The sequence below is a fragment of the Lepidochelys kempii genome, chromosome 13 (assembly GCF_965140285.1).
Source record: "Lepidochelys kempii isolate rLepKem1 chromosome 13, rLepKem1.hap1, whole genome shotgun sequence".
In the NCBI taxonomy this organism is placed as follows: Eukaryota; Metazoa; Chordata; order Testudines; family Cheloniidae; genus Lepidochelys; species Lepidochelys kempii.
Genome location: NC_136392.1, coordinates 419,269 through 438,873, shown reverse-complemented (window position 1 = coordinate 438,873; position 19,605 = coordinate 419,269). Strand labels below are relative to the sequence as shown.

At 55.8% G+C, this 19,605-nt stretch overlaps 1 protein-coding gene across 2 annotated transcripts in view; it reads right to left on the bottom strand.

The window, feature by feature from the left end:
• The window catches only part of CDH22 (cadherin 22), a 187,805-nt gene extending 171,367 nt beyond the window's left edge, over positions 1–16,438 (bottom strand). For both annotated transcript variants that reach the window (XM_073308961.2, XM_073308962.2), the window contains exon 1: positions 16,336–16,438. The gene's annotated coding sequence lies outside the window, so the exon portion shown is untranslated. The remainder of the gene's footprint in view (positions 1–16,335) is intronic.
• Positions 16,439–19,605: the final 3,167 nt, after the last annotated feature.

Below are 19,605 nucleotides of genomic sequence, written 5' to 3'. Positions count from 1 at the left end.
GCATCAGATACAGCGATGGCATTGAGCTTCCGATAGTCCACACAGAACCGGACCGACCCATCCTTTTTGGGGACCAGCACCACCAGCGAGGCCCAAGGGCTGGCCGATGGTTGGATCACCCCCAAAGCCAGCATGTCCTGGACCTCTCTCTCCAGGTCCTGAGCAGTTTTCCCTGTGACTCGGAAGGGGGAGCATCTTATCAGCGGGTGCGACCCTGTCTGCACCCGGTGGACAGTCAGATTAGTGCGTCCAGGCTGGTTGGAAAACAGCTGTCCGTACGGATGCAGCACCCCCCTGACCTCAGCTTGCTGGGCAGGGGTTAGCTGATCCGAGAGGGGGGAACCAGCTCTGGTCCCAGGGAATAGATCTACGAAAGGGTCATCTCCCTGCTCCTCCCACTGTCCACACACGGCCAATACCACATTCCCCCTGGCATAATATGGCTTCATCATATTCACATGGTACACCCGGCGGAGGTGCGCCCGGTTAGACAGCTCCACCACATAGTTTACCTCATTGAGCTGCTTGACGACCTGGAAAGGCCTCCCAGGCGGCCTGTAGTTTGTTCTTTCTCACGGGGATGAGAACCATCACCTGATCCCCGGCACGCGCCCGCGCCGTGCGGTCATACCAGACCTTCTGCTTCTTCTGGGCTCTGGCCAGGTTCTCCCTGGCCAGGCCCATGAGTTCCGCCAGTCTCTCTCGGAAGATCGGACATACTCCACCACTGACTCTCCATCGGGAGTGGCCTTCCCCTCCCACTCGTCTCTCATCAGGTCCAGGGGGCCCCTCACCCTCCTGCCATATAACAGTTCGAAAGGCGAAAATCCGGTAGACTCCTGGGGCACCTCCCTGTACGCGAACAGCAGGTGAGGTAAGTACTTGTCCCAGTCCTGCGGGTGCTGGTTCATAAAGGTTTTCAGCATCATCTTTAGCGTCCCATTGAACCTCTCCACCAGCCCATTGGACTGGGGGTGATAAGCTGAGGCCCAGTTGTGCCGGACCCCACATTTCTCCCACAAGCACCGGAGCAGGACCGACATGAAGTTGGACCCTTGGTCTGTCAAGACTTCCTTGGGGAACCCCACTCGGCTGAAAATGGTCAGGAGCGCATCGGCCACGGTGTCTGCTTCAATGGAAGCTAAGGGCACTGCCTCGGGGTAGCGGGTGGCAAAATCTACCACCACAAGAATGTATTTCTTCCCCGACCGGGTCGTCTTGCTCAGAGGCCCCATGATGTCCATGGCCACCTTCTGGAAAGGCTCCTCTATGATGGGCAAAGGTCTCAAAGCCGCTTTCCCCTTGTCCCAGGCCTTCCCCACCCTCTGACAGGGGTCACAGGATCGGCAATACTGCCGGACCGTGGTAAACACCCCGGGCCAGTAAAAGTTCTGTAGCAATCTCTGCCGGGTGCGCCGGATTCCCTGGTGCCCTGCGAGGGGGATGTCATGGGCCAGGTATAGTAGCTTGCGGCGATACTTCTGGGGGACCACCAGCTGCCTCCTGATCCCACAGGACTCCACTTCCCCTGGGGGAGCCCATTCTCAGTACAGGAACCCCTTCTCCCACAGGAACCTCTCCTGGCAGCCTCTCCTCATGGTCCGTCCCACCCTGAGGTCAGCCAGGTCCCTGAGCTTCCGCAAGGAGGGATCTTTCCTCAACTCGGCCTGGAACTCAGCGGCTGGGGAAGGGATGGGGACCGGTTCCCTCTCACTGGCCGGGTCTGAGGCCATAGCATCTCTGAGCCATGCCCCTCGGCATTCCCTCCCCACCAGGGTAGGGTCCTGTGCCTCCGGTGTGGTACCCTCCCCGAGGTCAGGGTGCAGTGCCCCTCGCCGGCTCTGGGTCACAACCAGGGCAATCTGGGGGTTGCTTGGCCAGTCCTCTAGGTCTCCCCCCATCAAAACCTCAGTGGGCAAATGGTGGTGCACCCCCACATCCTTTGGGCCCTCCTTAGCCCCCCATTTCAGCTGTACCCTTGCCACGGGCACCCTAAATGGGGTCCCGCCCACCCCCATCAGGGTCAGGTAGGTGTTGGGCACCACCCAATCCGGGGCCACCACCTCGGGCCGGGCCAGCGTCATCTCCGCGCCCGTATCCTAGTATCCATTGACCTTCCTCCCATCCACCTCCAGGGGAACAAGGCACTCTCTCTGTAGGGACAGGGATCGGGTCACCCAAGCGATCCCTCTCCTCCAACTGGGCAATCAGCTGTTCCTTGGTGGACCTCCCAATGCGCAGCCCCCTCTGCCTGCACAGTTCCACCAGGTCACTCTTAAGGCGTTTAGCGTACATCTCCCTGCTGGCCACTCGCAGGCCGGGCAGCTTTCCACCGTTTCCAGGAAGAACCGCTCGTGTGCCAGTCCTTCTTGAGGTCACCACCTCTTTGCCAGGGTCGAGCTGCAGACTCCTCCGCCCCTGGGACCGCTCACTGCAATCCCCCGGGGGACCCTGTTACTGCAAAAGTCCTTGTCGCTGGTCAGACACTCCCAGGGGTTAACCGCCCCCTGAAACCGTCTCTCTCTGAATCTTCAGCACGCCTGGTCCCCGTCAATCCCCCTTCATTTTACTGTTCCCCAGTCACTTACTGCAGGAAGTGCTGTTCACGGGGTGCAGTACATCCCACCGCTGCCACCAGTTGTCACAGAGTGTGGGGGAGTCCAGGCCCTGCACCCCTCTTCCTGGGATTCACTGAGACTCTCAGCCAGCCAGTAAAACAGAAGGTTTATTGGACAACAGGAACACAGTCCAAAAGTGGATGGGAATCCCATCCAAAAGTGGATGGGAATCTGGGAGGCAGTGACCATGAGTTGGTTGAGTTCAGGATCCTGACGCAGGGAAGAAAGGTAAGCAGCAGGATATGGACCCTGGACTTCAGGAAAGCAGACTTCGACTCCCTCAGGGAACGGATGGCCAGGATCCCCTGGGGGACTAACTTGAAGGGGAAAGGAGTCCAGGAGAGCTGGCTGTATTTCAAGGAATCCCTGTTGAGGTTACAGGGACAAACCATCCCGATGAGTCGAAAGAATAGTAAATATGGCAGGCGACCAGCTTGGCTTAATGGTGAAATCCTAGCGGATCTTAAACATAAAAAAGAAGCTTACAAGAAGTGGAAGGTTGGACATATGACCAGGGAAGAGTATAAAAATATTGCTCGGGCATGTAGGAATGTTATCAGGAGGGCCAAATCGCACCTGGAGCTGCAGCTAGCCAGAGATGTCAAGAGTAACAAGAAGGGTTTCTTCAGGTATGTTGGCAACAAGAAGAAAGCCAAGGAATGTGTGGGCCCCTTACTGAATGAGGGAGGCAACCTAGTGACAGAGGATGTGGAAAAAGCTAATGTACTCAATGCTTTTTTTGCCTCTGTTTTCACTAACAAGGTCAGCTCCCAGACTGCTGCGCTGGGCATCACAAAATGCGGAAGAGATGGCCAGCCCTCTGTGGAGATAGAGGCGGTTAGGGACTATTTAGAAAAGCTGGACGTGCACAAGTCCATGGGGCCGGACGAGTTGCATCCGAGAGTGCTGAAGGAATTGGCGGCTGTGATTGCAGAGCCACTGGCCATTATCTTTGAAAACTCGTGGCGAACCGGGGAAGTCCCGGATGACTGGAAAAAGGCTAATGTAGTGCCAATCTTTAAAAAAGGGAAGAAGGAAGATCCTGGGAACTACAGGCCAGTCAGCCTCACCTCAGTCCCTGGAAAAATCATGGAGCAGGTCCTCAAAGAATCAATCCTGAAGCACTTGCATGAGAGGAAAGTGATCAGGAACAGCCAGCATGGATTCACCAAGGGAAGGTCATGCCTGACTAATCTAATTGCCTTTTATGATGAGATTACTGGTTCTGTGGATGAAGGGAAAGCAGTGGATGTATTGTTTCTTGACTTTAGCAAAGCTTTTGACACGGTCTCCCATAGTATTCTTGTCAGCAAGTTAAGGAAGTATGGGCTGGATGAATGCACTATAAGGTGGGTAGAAAGCTGGCTAGATTGTCGGGCTCAACGGGTAGTGATCAATGGCTCCATGTCTAGTTGGCAGCCGGTGTCAAGTGGAGTGCCCCAAGGGTCGGTCCTGGGGCCGGTTTTATTCAATATCTTCATAAATGATCTGGAGGATGGTGTGGATTGCACTCTCAGCAAATTTGCGGATGATACTAAACTGGGAGGAGTGGTAGATACACTGGAGGGGAGGGATAGGATACAGAAGGACCTAGACCAATTGGAAGATTGGGCCAAAAGGAATCTGATGAGGTTCAATAAGGATAAGTGCAGGGTCCTGCACTTAGGACGGAAGAACCCAATGCACAGCTACAGACTAGGGACCGAATGGCTAGGCAGCAGTTCTGCGGAAAAGGACCTAGGGGTGACAGTGGACGAGAAGCTGGATATGAGTCAGCAGTGTGCCCTTGTTGCCAAGAAGGCCAATGGCATTTTGGGATGTATAAGTAGGGGCATAGCGAGCAGATCGAGGGACGTGATCGTTCCCCTCTATTCGACATTGGTGAGGCCTCATCTGGAGTACTGTGTCCAGTTTTGGGCCCCACACTTCAAGAAGGATGTGGATAAATTGGAGAGAGTCCAGCGAAGGGCAACAAAAATGATTAGGGGACTGGAACACATGAGTTATGAGGAGATGCTGAGGGAGCTGGGATTGTTAAGCCTGCAGAAGAGAAGAATGAGGGGGGATTTGATAGCTGCTTTCAACTACCTGAAAGCGGGTTCCAAAGAGGATGGCTCTAGACTGTTCTCAATGGTAGCAGATGACAGAACGAGGAGTAATGGTCTCAAGTTGCAGTGGGGGAGGTTTAGATTGGATATTAGGAAAAACTTTTTCACTAAGAGGGTGGTGAAACACTGGAATGCGTTACCTAGGGAGGTGGTAGAATCTCCTTCCTTAGAGGTATTTAAGGTCAGGCTTGACAAAGCCCTGGCTGGGATGATTTAACTGGGAATTGGTCCTGCTTTGAGCAGGGGGTTGGACTAGATGACCTTCTGGGGTCCCTTCCAACCCTGATATTCTATGATTCTATGAAACAGAGCTTGTGGATACAATCAGGATTCCTCAGTCAAGTCCTTCTGGGGGAGCAGGGAGTTTAGACCCCAGCCCTGGGGTTCCCTGTGTTCCTCCATCCAGCCCCAAACTGAAAACTAAACCCCCCAGCAGGCTCCCTGCTGCAGCCTCTGTCCACATTCCTGGGCAGAGGTGTTACCTCCCCCTCTCCCTCCTGGCTCAGGTGACAGGCTCTCAGGTCTCCCATCCCCAGGGCACATTCCCAGGTCAACACTCCCCCCTTCCTGCTGCGTCACACCGAGCCTACCACACAAAAACACTAACTGCAGCCAGGGCCACAAACACTGTCCCACAATGCAGAGTCAGGGCTGGAAGTCACCTAGAAGCCCATGCTCCCAGGACCAGCAGTAGGCAGGTTCCAGGAGTCCTGGAAAGTGCGGGTGCAGCAATGGCTGTCGGGCACTGTGCTGGCAGAACTGTGAGGGGTGCCCGGATGCCAGAGCAGGGCAGGAGGTGCGAGACAAGGACTGCAGGGAGAATGCTGACCATGTCCACAAGGATATTTACTGGAAAGAGACAGCAGTAGGCTGTGGATAATTCCCATCCCCTCTTGCTCAGCATTCTGAGAAGCAGAGTCTTTGGATCTTGGGATGTGAGCTGATGTCTCCTGTCTTGCAATGGCCCCAATGTCGTCAGCTCTAACGAAAGCACACTGGCACATGGACCCAAACCCTGTTCGCCAGTTCTGAATTGTCTCTGCCGGACACCAGCCTCTCTCCAAACGAGCCTGTCAGTGGCTTATTAGGACAGAGTTCTTAAGTGCTCCTCTGTCACTGCTCTGCAGTTTGAGCCCGTTCAGAGAGCTTGCACTCAGCTTTCTGTGCCTCAGAAATGCCGAGCAATGCCAAGGGCTGGACATCGCAGCATGGTCTGCCAGCACAGCGGCTAGCTCTCTAGTCAGAGCTGCAGTGCCAGACGCCACAACTTTGGCTCCAAACTATGTAATCCATCCTGCCTCAACTAATCCTTCTTCTGGGCCTGGGCAAAGCAAAAGCCTGCTCCATATGCTCCCCAGAGAGGCGCTCACATCCCATGCACACCACACCACACCCACGGGGAGCGCTCACACCCCATGCACACCCACAGGCAGCACTCACACCCCATGCACATCTGCACCACGCCCACAAGTAGTGCTCACACCCTATGCATACCCATGAAGAGCACTCACACCCCATGCACACCACTCCCCATGCACGGCCACGGGGAGTGCTCACACCCCATGCACATTACACACATCCACAGCCCCAGGAAGCCAGGATGCACCAGAGCCAGCCTGAAGGACCAGCCCAAGTCCAGGCTGTGGTGATAGCAGGGAAGGGGCACTGGGGAGAGGTGCACACACAGCTTAGTGGGACTGGCACAACCTTCACCTGGCCTGTTTGAGGACCAGAGTTCAAGTCTCACCTCTGACTGTCCCTTGCAAATTAATACATTAATTGGCATGTCAGCCTGTGTATGAAATGAGGAAAAGCAGCTCCCTCTGCTGGTGCATGAGATGCAAGGAAAGGGCCCATGGCCTCCTTGAAAAGTCCAAAACTCACAGCTCCTCAGCAAGAGATTGGGGTGAAGAAATGCAAGAACCTGCCCTGTCAGCTGCAGGTGTGGGGTGCCCCCTGGGGCCAAATGGCAAGGCCTGGAGCAAGGAGTCGCTCTGTGCCCATGTGCCTGATGGGTACTCAGTTTCCTAAAGCACACTTGGCCAAGCAGCAGACGGCTGCTGCTGCTGTGCAGGGCAACATGGGGCAGATCTGGGAGCACGAACACAGCACAGAAGGGCCTTTTATTATGAATGTCCTGGCTGCAGAAGGGGAGACACAGCAGAGGAGCAGGGAGATCATGCCCTGGCTCTTCCATCAGCAACGCTGGAAGAGAAATTTTGCCCAGAAAGGCACCATGACCCAACAGAAGCGTCAGAGTCACAGAAAGGATTTTATAAACACTTCCCAAACCTGGAGCAGAGAGGTCATTCCCAACATTCTATGGCATCTGTTTAACTACGATGGAACCCAACCTGTTATTTCCCTATGAAATCCAACAGGACATTTTGACAAGGGAGAAGGCCCCCACAAGGGGTTAAAGGGACATGCTCAACATAACCCCCCAGTGCTTCCCTGCTACTGCTACAACCAACCCCCAGACTCTGACAACAGGAGAGGAAAGAGAAACCTCTCCCCCACTACTCACTTTTGTGCACATGGCAGGCGTGGCTGGAGCCAGCATCACTGGGGCCCTGCACGCCAGACGAAGTGTCTCCCTGTTTGTCTGGAAGTCTCACACAGCAACAAGGCAGAGAAAGCATTTCTAGATGACTGGAAAACCAGGAAAACTGGCAGGGGGTCCAGGAGCATGGGGGCCTGGGAGGAAGCTCAGCAGGGCCAGTTGGAGGAATAGGATCTGACGCTATTTTTAACTCATGTTCTGAAACTGGCTCCCTTCCAAGTGCTGCTGGTTTAGGTGTGACAGGCGCACTGGCCTGGGGGAGGTGAGCATGGGAAGCAGGAGAGTTGGGCTGCAAGACGTCCCCCGGGGGAGGGACACACTCACAGTTGGGGTGCAATCGCCAGTGACAGGGATCACTGAAAACCAGTGGTGGGGATTTGGGACTCCAGGAAGCAGCTGCCACAGGAATGGGGGCAGATAATCCCCAATGCCATCTCTCAGATGGCTGAAAACACTTGCTGGGGAATGCATGCTGCACAAGAGGAAGGGAAATAGGGGTGAAGGACAAGAGAGCCCCCCCAAGCCCAGCTGCTCTGGAGCTTACCCACAAGCAGGGGCATTCGCTTCCACGCTCAGGCCCCCTCAGAATATCAAGGAGCCTCCCTCCCAGTCTGTCATGGGGAAGAGGCATGACAGGCCAAGGGCCCGGTCCACAGGGGTGGCAGTCTCCCCAGGGGTAAAGCAAGGGAAGGGAGAGACCCTCGAGTCAGCATGCTCTTCTGGGCCGGTGATAGACTCAACCCTTGGGCCTGCCTGTCACTATTCACTCAGACCTCCCAAGGGCCAGACAAACGGACTCAAACCACCAGAGAGAAGCCAGCTGCCTCCTGCATCCTGGAACGAGTCTGGAGCCAGGGGCTGCAGGTGGCAGGGGACATGGGGGCCTCTCTCTTCACAGGCTTCAGTTGCTTCTGCCTCCCCTGCTCCCACTGCACTCCTGGGATCATTCTCCTCTCCACAAGTCTGAGGCCTCCCTTCCAGGCTCCTGTCTCCCAGGGCCACCCCTGGCCCGCTGCCCGCGCCCCCAGCTGTGGAACCCAGTTTCTGCAGGCTGTGGCTCACTTGCCCAGGCCATGCTTATCACAGCCCAGTAGAGGAGGGAGGGGAAGAGGGACCAGTGGGCTGGAACAAGCTGCTTGCCTCTGCAGGGGGGCTGACGCTGCTCAAGCACACAGTGAGAGCCCAGGCTGCATGCTCACCCAGAGCAGGGCTCTGGTGGTTTCTGGCTGATAGAGGTTTATCCCTAGAAGAGAACTACCAGGCCACTCTCAGTGCCAAGGGTGCACAGGACCCGCGCTGGGCTCCCTGCTTATCACCCTGGGGTCGTATTGTAAGCCGAGCCTCGGGGAAGCTCCACGGTGGTTCATTTTCTCCTCCAGCTGCTGCTGCTGCCATGCTGGGGTACGTGTGTCTGTCTGCGTAGGTCTGTCTGTGCACCTCAGTCCACCTGGATCTGCATGCGTGTCTCTGCCCACGTCTACACGCTCCTCTGCTAAAGTCGGTTTGGTTATTTGGACACTGCTGTTACTGGCTGAGCCGTTTCTATGGTGACACCCTTCACTTCATGTGATTGGCTGGTTTTCGAAGTGCTGAAGGCATGTGGTCATCAGCAACTTCAGGTGAGTTGAGGCCCCCAGGTTCCCAGTCACCTACCGTCATTAACTTTGCCAGCTGCAGTTAATTAGGGTGAGATTAACGAAGAGCTCCCAGCACTGACAGTGGAGCTGGCAATGGAGCGAGGCAAAACTAACCAGAGAAGAGAGCTGGGGGTAGGGGCACAAAATCCCTTTCCTTAAACTCTGTGGATGTGTCTGGGGCTGGAGGGGAAACGACAACAGAACAACAGTGAGGGGGCCGTGCAGAAAGAGACCAAGCACGTGCAACAGCGATCACCTGGCTCTGCAGCGACGAACAACCTCGCACACAGCGAGTCCATTTTGGAGTCCATTTTGGAGGGCAGTGAGCCAGACAACCCCATCTGCACTTCACTCCATGTCCCCAGCCAGACCCAAACTGAAACCCTCTCCAGCCTCTCCTCCTCTGGGCTTTGTCCCTTTCCGGGCCAGGAGGTCACCTGATTCCTTTGTTCTCCAACCCTTTAGCTCTCACCTTGCAGGGGGGAAGGGCCCAGGCCATCAGGTGCCAGGAAACAGGGTGTCGGCCATTCTCTGTGTCCAGACCCCTGCACACACCTGCCCTCTCAGGCGCTGCAATTATCATACACCCTTATCCCACTACCTAGATACTTAAGAACTGCACAGGGGAAACTGAGGCACCCCCACACTATTCAGAGGAAACATTAAGAACAGTCCCGCTTCGTCACATAATGATCAAGTCCCAAGTACTTGTGCTCCGGGGCCCCAGAGACACCCTTCCAGCTATGCAAGCAGGAGGCTCTCAGCTCTGCCCAGCAGGTGCACAGCCGGCAGGCACTCCCCCAGGCTCCATCCCATCGCCCACACACACTCTGCTTCCCCAGCAGCAACACTGCTCAGCAGAGACTGAGCCCAGCTACTGGAATGGGATCCTCACCTGGACCCCTGGCCAACCTCCGGGGCCAGACACTGGAGTACACTCTCCCACTGAGCGCCAAACCTGTCTGTCCACACCTGTTAGACTTTAGAGATACTTTTGGGCAAAGTGCCTAACTAACGGCTTCGCTGGAGAGGAGCTAAAGTGGAGTCTACCCAGAGACTGGGTTCCTATTGGCTAGAAATTCCTGGGAAGGGGACAAACTGACATGATGTTGCAATTAATGTTGTAGCCTGCACCTGAGCACCGGCTCCATTTGCAACAGCCCTCCCTCTGGCTGCAAGGCCAGGCCTGCAGGATAAGAGCACTTCATCCAGCACTTCCGCCTTCAGCCTTTGCTTCATGTACGTGGCCCAGGCCAGCTGTAGGCGAGGCTGTGCAACTGGGACATAGCAGCACCACCCTGCTACGAGCTGATGACAGGGACAGGAATTCCAAGACCAAGTGTAACACGTTTTCCTGACAGCGACTCCTGCAGGGTCTGCGGGGCAGTGCTCACCTGTCACCGCCAGGTCTGACCGGCTAAACTCTGGCAATCGGCATGATATGAATCAAGTACAGGGAATCTGGATCCAGGCAGCTTAGGGTGCAGGTGGCTTCCCTTGTGTGTTTGTCTTTCTCATGGATGCTTCTATAGCCCCTGTCACTGCAGGATCTGAGCACCTTGCTGTCTTCAATGTACGTATCCCCACAACCCTATGCGGCCAGGTATCCCCATTGTACAGTCGGGGCTGGGGCACAGAGGCTAAGGGATGGGCCCAAGGTCTCATAGGCCGTCTGTGGCAGAGAAGGGAGACCTGGGTTCAATTCCCAGGTCCTAGGTTAGTGCCCTGACCACTAGTTCATCCCCATCATTGTGACACCCCAAGGGGCGGGGGAACGATGCTGGCTCACAGTTACGCAGGGGGCGAGACACAGGGAGGAGTGGCGCTGGCTCACAGATACCCAGGGGTGGGGGGTCAGAGGCGAGGGGACAGCGCTGGTTCACAGATACGGGGGGGGGAGGGGTCAGAGGCAAGGGGACAGCACTGGCTCACAGATACACTGGGGACTTGTGGGAGGGGGGCCAAGCTAGCTCACAGATACAAGGGGGCTTGTGGGAGGGGGGCCGCGCTGGCTGATAGATGCAACAATCATACACTGTAAAAATTGACAGTTGAAACTAAAATTCAGCCTGCGTGTAAGTGCTCTCACTTGGGTGAAAGTCACCCCAAGTCTCGTCCCTGCATGCAGGGAATCCCCCCTCACTCAGGTGCTTCTCCCGCTCTAGGTGATGCCCCTGCCTGGAGTTGCTCCCAGCGATGCGAGCTCCGCAGTAACAGCACCTCCCCCATGCCGTGCAGCCAGCTCCTGAATGCTGCTCCCCGTAATGGTAGAGTCTCGCAAGGGCCCATGTGAGACCTACCCTGGGGCTCTCCAGTACCTTTGAGGAGCACCTATGGCTTCAGCAGAGGAGGTGGGAGACCCCTCGCCTCCTTCTATGGGGTCCCAGCCAGGCTCGGGAAAGGTCAAACCTCCCATAGGCAAATTCCCCACCTTTGCTGCCCACCGTGAAATTCCCCGACCAGAGGGAGAACACTGGGCACTTCGCTCCCCTGACATGGAACAGGTGGAAAAACAAAGCTCAGGAGAACCTGGAGGCAGCAGAGAGCCCCCCATGTGGCTGCCCAACCCACAGGCTTGGGGCGTATTAACCAGGATAAATTCCAGCACCGCACAGGGCCACTCCGCAACCAGCCTGCTCCCTGCACCTCAGCACAGCACGGGGCAGAGACTGACAGAAAGAAACAGACAAGGAAGGAGACACAAAGACAGCCCAGGGAGAATCTGGAACAGTCCCTGTAATCCAGACCCCTGCAAAGGAGAAGATAAAACAACTGGAACGTGATGTCCCTGCACATTTCCCTGGCTCTTTTTACAGGCTTTGCAAATAATAAAAAGTCATGATTAAATGTAATAAAGAATCTAAATCCTGGAGCAAGGGATCCCTGTGGTGACTGCCGATGGGATCAGTGTCTTTGGCTTTACATGCCCCAGCCCAGCCCTCAGCACAGAACGCCAGCAAACAAATCCAAAGCCTCAGAAGATGTAAAATCCCTGAAGGGGTGAGCAGGCAGTAGGCACCCGCACTGCATTAATGTTAACAAGCACCTAGCACCCCGCAAACCAACCTCCCTGCACCCGAGCCGAGACTGGCTGATGGACGCTCCTTGCAGCTGAACCAAGCAGGCAAAACACAGACTATCTGTGCTGAGGCAGAGCCAGGGCTGATACAGTCACTAACCCCAAACAAAGTCCAACTGCACAAGAAAACGAAGGGAAACAAAGCCTTCCTGGGGACAGCTGCCTTGGGTGAAAAATCAAATGCTGCAGGAAGATCCAGAAAGCAAAGGAAGTCACCGACCCCCATCTCCCTCCCACCTCCAGTTTCCTGAGGAGATACCTGGGGCACAGCCTGTGCTGGTCCGTCAGTCATCCTCGGGAAAGGAAGCAGACCAAGTGCTCCTGTCTCCCCTCCTGGCTGGAGAGGCACAGTCACAATGCCTGGCTGAGCTGCCACCGCCAGCTCAGAGCACAGCACAGGACAATGCCATCTAAACCTGGGAAGCAAAGAACATTCCAAGTCTAGGACCAAGGACATAAGGCTGGTCCACCAACCACCCTTCCCCCAGAAGCCACACAACAAACCGATCCCAGAGACGGAGCAGAGATCCAGGGAACAGCAAGCCAGTCACACACACTATATAGATTGTACACCCAATGCAAGGAATCCTATAGGTACATGTACGGTGCCACAAGTACTCCTTTTCTTCCTTGAAACATTATTCCTTATAAACCGACATAATTAAACTATAGGTCAGCACACGCACAGACATTTATTTGGTGACATTTTTATATAGATACATAAAATACACTTGCATATATATACACACACACACACACACACGATGAGAACTACCCAGGTATAAAACTTACTTATGCTCGCACACTCCGTACGATATGTACATGTACAAATATGTAAAGGCCAACACAGGAGAAAAGCAAGTATGGCCACAACACTCCATCCTTAGACCAGTGTCTCTACACATTTCAAACACGGGCTTTCAGAATGCAGAAAGTATTATTTGAAAAGGCGAGAGTATTTGTAAGGAGAGTGATCACTTTAGATAAGCTATTACCAGCAGGAGAGTGGAGTGGGGGGAGAGAAAACCTTTTGAAGTGATAAACACCCATTTTTTCATGGTCTGTGTGTATAAAAACATCCTCACTGCATTTTCCACTTTTATGCATCCGATGAAGGGAGCTGTAGCTCACGAAAGCTTATGCTCAAATAAATTGGTTAGTCTCTGAGGTGCCACAAGTCCTCCTGTTCTTTTTGAAAATTCTGTAATTATAATTTAAAGGGACAATGGCAAGTCAAATTTGACCTAAAACTTGGGTTTTCTTCAGAGAGGCTTGAAAAACACTTAATACCTCCATGCAAATAAAAATAAAGAGTCAATGGACATGAAATGGTTTTTCAAACAAACAAAGATTTCCTCTGGCTCCTTTGCAACCCAAATCCTGCTGCTTTGGACTAGTGCCTAAGATGATGAAAGTGAAATATACTAGAAACTGATTTTAAATAAAAGTAAAACAAAACTAGTCTGTTTTCATTGTCCAAGTGCAAATAAATCCCCAAATAACAAAACAGCATACATGGTAAATAGTCAATTAAACCCTGATCCTGAAAATCCTTATTCGGCTGAGTGACGATTTGCAGGATTGGGACTGTAGATGTTTTAAATACTCAGTTTTAATAGCCTCAGGTGTTGTTTGAAACAGAGGTAGGGAATTTTATTTTTATACATTCTCTTTCACCTGACAAAGGCCCTTTGACATAGTTTCTGTGACATTTGCTAATTTCACGTAAAAGGAAGTTTTAAAATTGGCCTGATTTCACTGGTGACTCCGCAGTCTGGAGTTTAAAATCCACGTCTCCCACTGCACAGTATCAGGCACCAAAAGCAAAGGGCAAGTGTTTGATTTGTATTGCAGGGGCAAAGCTGGTATTTACTGTATATCAAACTGTGATTTTTTTTCTTAAACCCAACAATTCCTGCAAGGAACCCAGTCTGGATCACTCTGTTCTCAATCTCACTGAGCCCAACGGAGTGGCACAGCTTGTAAATCGGGGCAGAATTTGGTCTACCTTGTTCAGCTTTCAGTGGACTCTCTGCTTCATGCTATAGTCATCAACTCGAGACCCTGTCAGCATTTCCAGGGGTTTGTCACAGAGACAGAAAAACACCATTGCAGCTGGAACACAGCCAGCAAAATCTCAGCCCAGAAAGAAACATGCAAGACTCTCTCGTTCCCTGCTTTTACTGTATAAAACTCTAAAATCAGCCAGTCTGGAGGAACAGCTTATTGGGGGACTTTGAAAATGTATGCAAAATGGCCAAAATCTGTAACTCTGAGAAGGGCCTGCTGCACTTGCTCTCTAGATAAAGGAGGTAGGGGAGCATCTGCAGGTTTTATGAGAGAAAACTCAGCACAACCTGATGCTGCATCTAAGCTGAGCTTCCTGGAAAACAGAGTCCACAATCTATTAAACTAGAGTCTGCAGGTTTCAAACACTCTGTAAATATCAGGCTCTCATGAGCGACTGAAACGGGTCCTGGGGAAATAGTTTGCATTTGAAATTTCCCCAGGAGAACAGAAATGACAGTTCAGGCTGTACCTGCAAGGCACGCAGAGAGCCGAGTGTTGCTGCTCTCATTCCCCAGGCCATCCAAGTACCATCAGAGCACGAGGGAGCAGCTCACTTCACCCCGAACAGTCTCATACTCTGTCCTGACTCTCACACTGCACTGCCTTGTGGTTCATTGGTTTGAACATCACACGAGCGCTTAGCCCATGCTTGCTGCTATTCACATAACTGGTTCTGTAACCGGCGTTAATTTAAAAACACATTAAAAAGGAGAAAAAAATTAACTTTAAGGAACATTCAGAAGGACACAAGCGAACAAGAGGCAGCGTTGGGCTGCCACCCCGTCCCCTTGTGGCATCTGGGGGTACTGCCTGGGTCTCCCACGGTTAGGGCTCCGGGCGGAGGCATGCTACATGGGAGGCACTCAGCGCTGTACAGTATTGGGCCCCAAACGAGTGGCAGGAGCTGGACACAAAGGACAAGCAAAACCTTTCCCAGGTGTTTGCTGGTTACAGCACATGCTCCCAGACTGTCTGGGCAGAGATGCCTACTGGGCATTTGGGAGCCACATTTTAAAGGAGGAGAGCGCCTGTTTTAATACAGTTATTTTTAGTTTATGATAGAACGCGGCTCCACTGAGGGCGAGCGCGCGCGAGCGAGCCCTGGCTCTGCCGAAAGGCAGCAGGGGAGACCCCGGTGCATACAGCAGCCTGCGGTTAGCAGGGGCTCCTTGAGAAAGGGCAAATGTACCAATCTCCTGGAGGCTGCTGGCAGGGGCTGGCCTGATCCTGGTCATGTGAATAAATAGGTCATTTAACTCTCCACGTTTAGACAAGAGCGAAGAACAAACATGACTAAAGGAATCTCGAATGGTTTCTTTTAAGGGTAACATTGGCGTGGGGTGAGCTGCAGCGAGGGGTGCTCCAGGAATCCCTAGGACTGACAGAGACACTTGTGACGATCTCCGTCGTCATGTACATATTGTACATGGCAAGTACCTGGAGAGGGGCCCCTGCCCAGTCACAGGACAGAGAACGGCTGATCTGCTTTACAGTCACTCCAGCTTCCCGAAGTCACTGCCACAGCCCCGGCTCCAGCTGGACCCCCAGGAGGCCTCGTTCCCTGAGTCCAGGGCTGCAACGGAGCCTGGACAGCCTAGGAAGGTGGCAAGGGTCACTGGGCTTTCCAGTACCACCCAGCTCGGATCCCAGGGTGTGCAGAGTGACAGCCCTTTGCCAAGCCGCGCCGGGGCACAGACCCTAACCCACCATGACCCTGCCAAGCCCAGGCTGGGGCGTCAGGGCCCTGCCGCCTGCTGTAACCGTGGCATCAGCCCAGTGACTCGAGCGGGAGGATGTAAAGCAGATGAGTTTGTGCCCAGTTCTTTGCCCAGTGAGGCCCCTCTGATCACTGCAGCTGGGGGAAAGAGCCCAGCCCCACAGCCCCTCCAGCACGGCTCAGGGGAGTCACCAAAGGGCTTTAAACCACATTCAGCCCAAGATTCACGGCAACGGCCCCAGGCCCCCAAACCTCACGGCTCGGCCCCGCCCAAGGAGCCCCCAGGACCCGAGCCCTGGTCCGCAGCCCCGGCTCTGCCCGGAGCGGGGGGGACCCAGCCTGGAGCGGCAGGAAAGTTTGCAGCGAGGGGCGAGCCGCGGAAGTTGGGCTTCTCCTCGCCCCTCTGCTCAGGGGGGCCTGGCAGGGGGCGACCCGCCGCCCCGGACCCCGCCGCCTGCCCGGGCTGCAGCCGCAGGAGCCGGCGGCAGCGCTCGCTCCGTCCCCGTCCCCGTCCCCGTCCCCGGCCCCGGCCGCGGCTCTCACCTCGGGCGGCGGCTCCTGCCGGCGGCTCCGGCGCGGGCTGGGGGAAGGGGCATGGTCCGCAGCCGGCAGGGGACCGGCCGGAGCCGCTCGCGGCCAGCGCAGCCCGGCTCCCGGAGCCGAGCCGGCAGAGCGAGCGGCGCGGCTGGAGTGTGACTGGGGCGCCGGGGCGGGGAGAGCCGCCTCCCGCCCCGCCCCGCCCCGCCCCGCCCGGCTCGGCTCGGCTCGGCTCGGCCCGGCCCGGCCCGGCCCCTGCTGGAGACGCGCAGCGCGGCCGGGGCGCTCGCGGGGCTCCAGCCGGGGCCGGCCGGCGGCGCAGGGAACGGGGGGCTTTGTGCCACGCCCCACACCCGCATCCGGGGATCCCACACACACGGCCCCCCATGCACCCCCATCCTCCATCCCCACACCCCATCCAGGGATCCCCCCACGGCCCCCATGCACCCCCATCCTCCACCCCCACACGGCCCCCCATGCACCCCCATCCTCCACCCCCACACGGCCCCCCATGCACCCCCATCCTCCATCCCTCACACCCATCCGGGGATCCCACACACACGGCCCCCATGCACCCCCATCCTCCACCCCCACACGGCCCCCCATGCACCCCCATCCTCCATCCCTCACACCCATCCGGGGATCCCACACACACGGCCCCCATGCACCCCCATCCTCCCTCCCCACACATCCTCCCTCCCCACACCCCATCCAGGGATCCCCCCATGGCCCCCATGCACCCCCATCCTCCACCCCCACACGGCCCCCCATGTACCCCCATCCCTCACACAGCCCCCCTATGCACCCCCATCCTCCCTCCCCACACCCATCCGGAGATCCCCCCCACACGGCCCCCATGCACCCCCATCCTCCCCACACCCATCCAGGGATTCCCCCCACGGCCACCATGCGCCCCCATCCTCCATCCCTCACACAGCCCCCCATACATCCGCATCCTTCCTCCCCACACCCCATCCGGGGATCCATCCCCCACACAGCCCCCCCACACCCCATCCTGGAGATCCATCCCCCACATGGCCCCCCTTTGCACCCGCATCCGCCCTCCCCCACACCCCATCCTGGTGTTCCCCTCCCCCACACTGCCTCCCTCAGCACCCCCATCCAGTGCCAGCCTGTCGCGTTCTGCCCCACTGTCCCATCGCTCAGAAGGCTCCATACAGGCCAAGGGCAATCGGGCAGCCCTACAGCCAGTACTAGACAGTGGCAGCCCTCCACGGGCAGCCCCAGTGCTGAGACGGCTGTAGTCCCAGCCAAGCTGCGCGTGGGGGTGAACTAACTCCTCAGAAGGCGCGCCAACGCCGAGCGGGAGTCAAAGTAACAATTGCAAAACTCAGGGACTTCTCTGGGCGCTGTTTCCCTCCGCCCCCGCCCAGCCCAGCAGAAGTCACGCCGCCGAGTTTCTACCAGGCTGCACAGAGCCAGGGCACTGACAAACAGGAATCATTCGTTTTTACGCTGAAAAGCTGCCACCCCTGAGGCGAGCATGGTGCCGTTGAACCGCAGACAGTTACACGACCCAACAGTTTACAAGAAAAACCTGGGTCCAGCTGAAACTGCCTATGAACTGTAGGGAGCTCAGTGTAACCACCCGTCAGGATCTGGCCAGGACACAGCCGGCAGGGGATCTTGACTGATCTCAAATGGTCGGGAGCTGAGGGTCCTCCAGGATCACAGCCCTCCTGGCCCGGTGCTGGGTCCAGCAGGGCACCAATGGAGTCCATGCCTCTTGCAGCACCAGCTTCTGAGCAGGGTCAGTGCTGCTAACTACAGGGGGTCTGAGCATCTCAGAGCCAAAGGGAGAGGGGCGGGGATGATTTGGGAGCCATAACCTTTGCGGGAGTTCAGGAAGCCAGAGAGAGGCTTCCTGGCATGCAGGGCACAGGCCGTGAGCAAGGCTCAGGAAGGGCGTGCCACAACAGAACAGTCTGGAGCTCTGTGCTGCCTCTGGGGTCTGCCAGCAGGGACCTGCCTCCCTGAGGGGGGCTGTGAAGTTTGTGTCCCAACAAACACTAACTCCCAAGCCAGAGTGCCCAGGCCACAGCCCGAGGGATGTCCACCCCCTCCCATGGTGCCTGGAATCAGCCTGTCCTCACCCCTGCCTGCTGTACAGACAGCTGGGCCCACTGGTCTCATCGAAGTGCCTGACAAATGCTGAGGTCTGCACAACACGTGTCATGCATGGAGGGAGCTCTCATAATACCCCCTCACCACCCGTCAGGGGGTAGGAAGCCTCCTCTCGGGGCCAGGGGCACCCTCCATCTGGACAGTGGGCACAGGGGAGGGGCAGCGCAAGCCCATGTCCAGTGGCCAGCAGGCTAGGTGAGAGGTGGAAGCCCATGGGCATTTGCCTGCAGGTGTTCTGCCCCATTTCTGCAGTGCTTGGACCTCCAGCCCCACCTTTGCTCACTCTCTGCAGCAGGGTGATGTTTATTTCTATTCCACAGACCCATCCCCACCGAGTATGGGGTGACAAGTGCTGCTGTTGGGGCGGCTGGACTCCTCTCTCTTTGACTCTCTACAGGAACTTGGCACAGCTAGCCAGGGCCCTGTCCCAGGTCTTCTCTACACAGCCAAGGGCTGGTCGGCCTGAGGCCAGGCTCATCTGACCCCAGACACCGAGCAGGGGTTTTATTACAGCCCCTTCCAGGATGGCTGGAATTTCCAACACTCAGGAGAGATGTACAGACAATGGCCTGAGATCAGAGATGAACAGCTCAGACTGGAGAGCAGGCCAGGACCACCCGGAGCGCCATGGGAGAAAGGCACAAGAAGGGAAAGGGATAGGAAGAGCAGAACCCAGCCCCAGGACTCTGCTTTCCAGGGTGAACTGGCCTTCCACATGCTACTCCCTCGGTGGGGTTCCTGCAGGCTCCCTCTGTCTTTGAATTCCTCTCTCCCTCTTCCATCTGCAGCCTGTCCACATTCCCTTCCCTTGCTGGCATTTCCCTTCCACTTTCATGCCACCTCTTTAATTCTCAGAATGGCTGAAACCCTCCTCAGTCTGCCTCGGAATCTGCTGCCTTCCCCTTTAGCTCTAAGGGGATTTCATCCCCATCTGGCTTCTCTCTCACTGTTTATCCCCCTCATTGATCCATACTACCCTTCGAATAGCTAGCTGCCTTTGTATTTTCTCACTCTTCCCAGTCTGCAGTGCTCTCCCTTCATTCTAGCCCTCCTTCCCCACTCCCTGGGCTCCACGCCCGTCTCTTTATTCTCTTCATCTCGGTCTCTTTTCTCTCTTTCTACCATTCACCT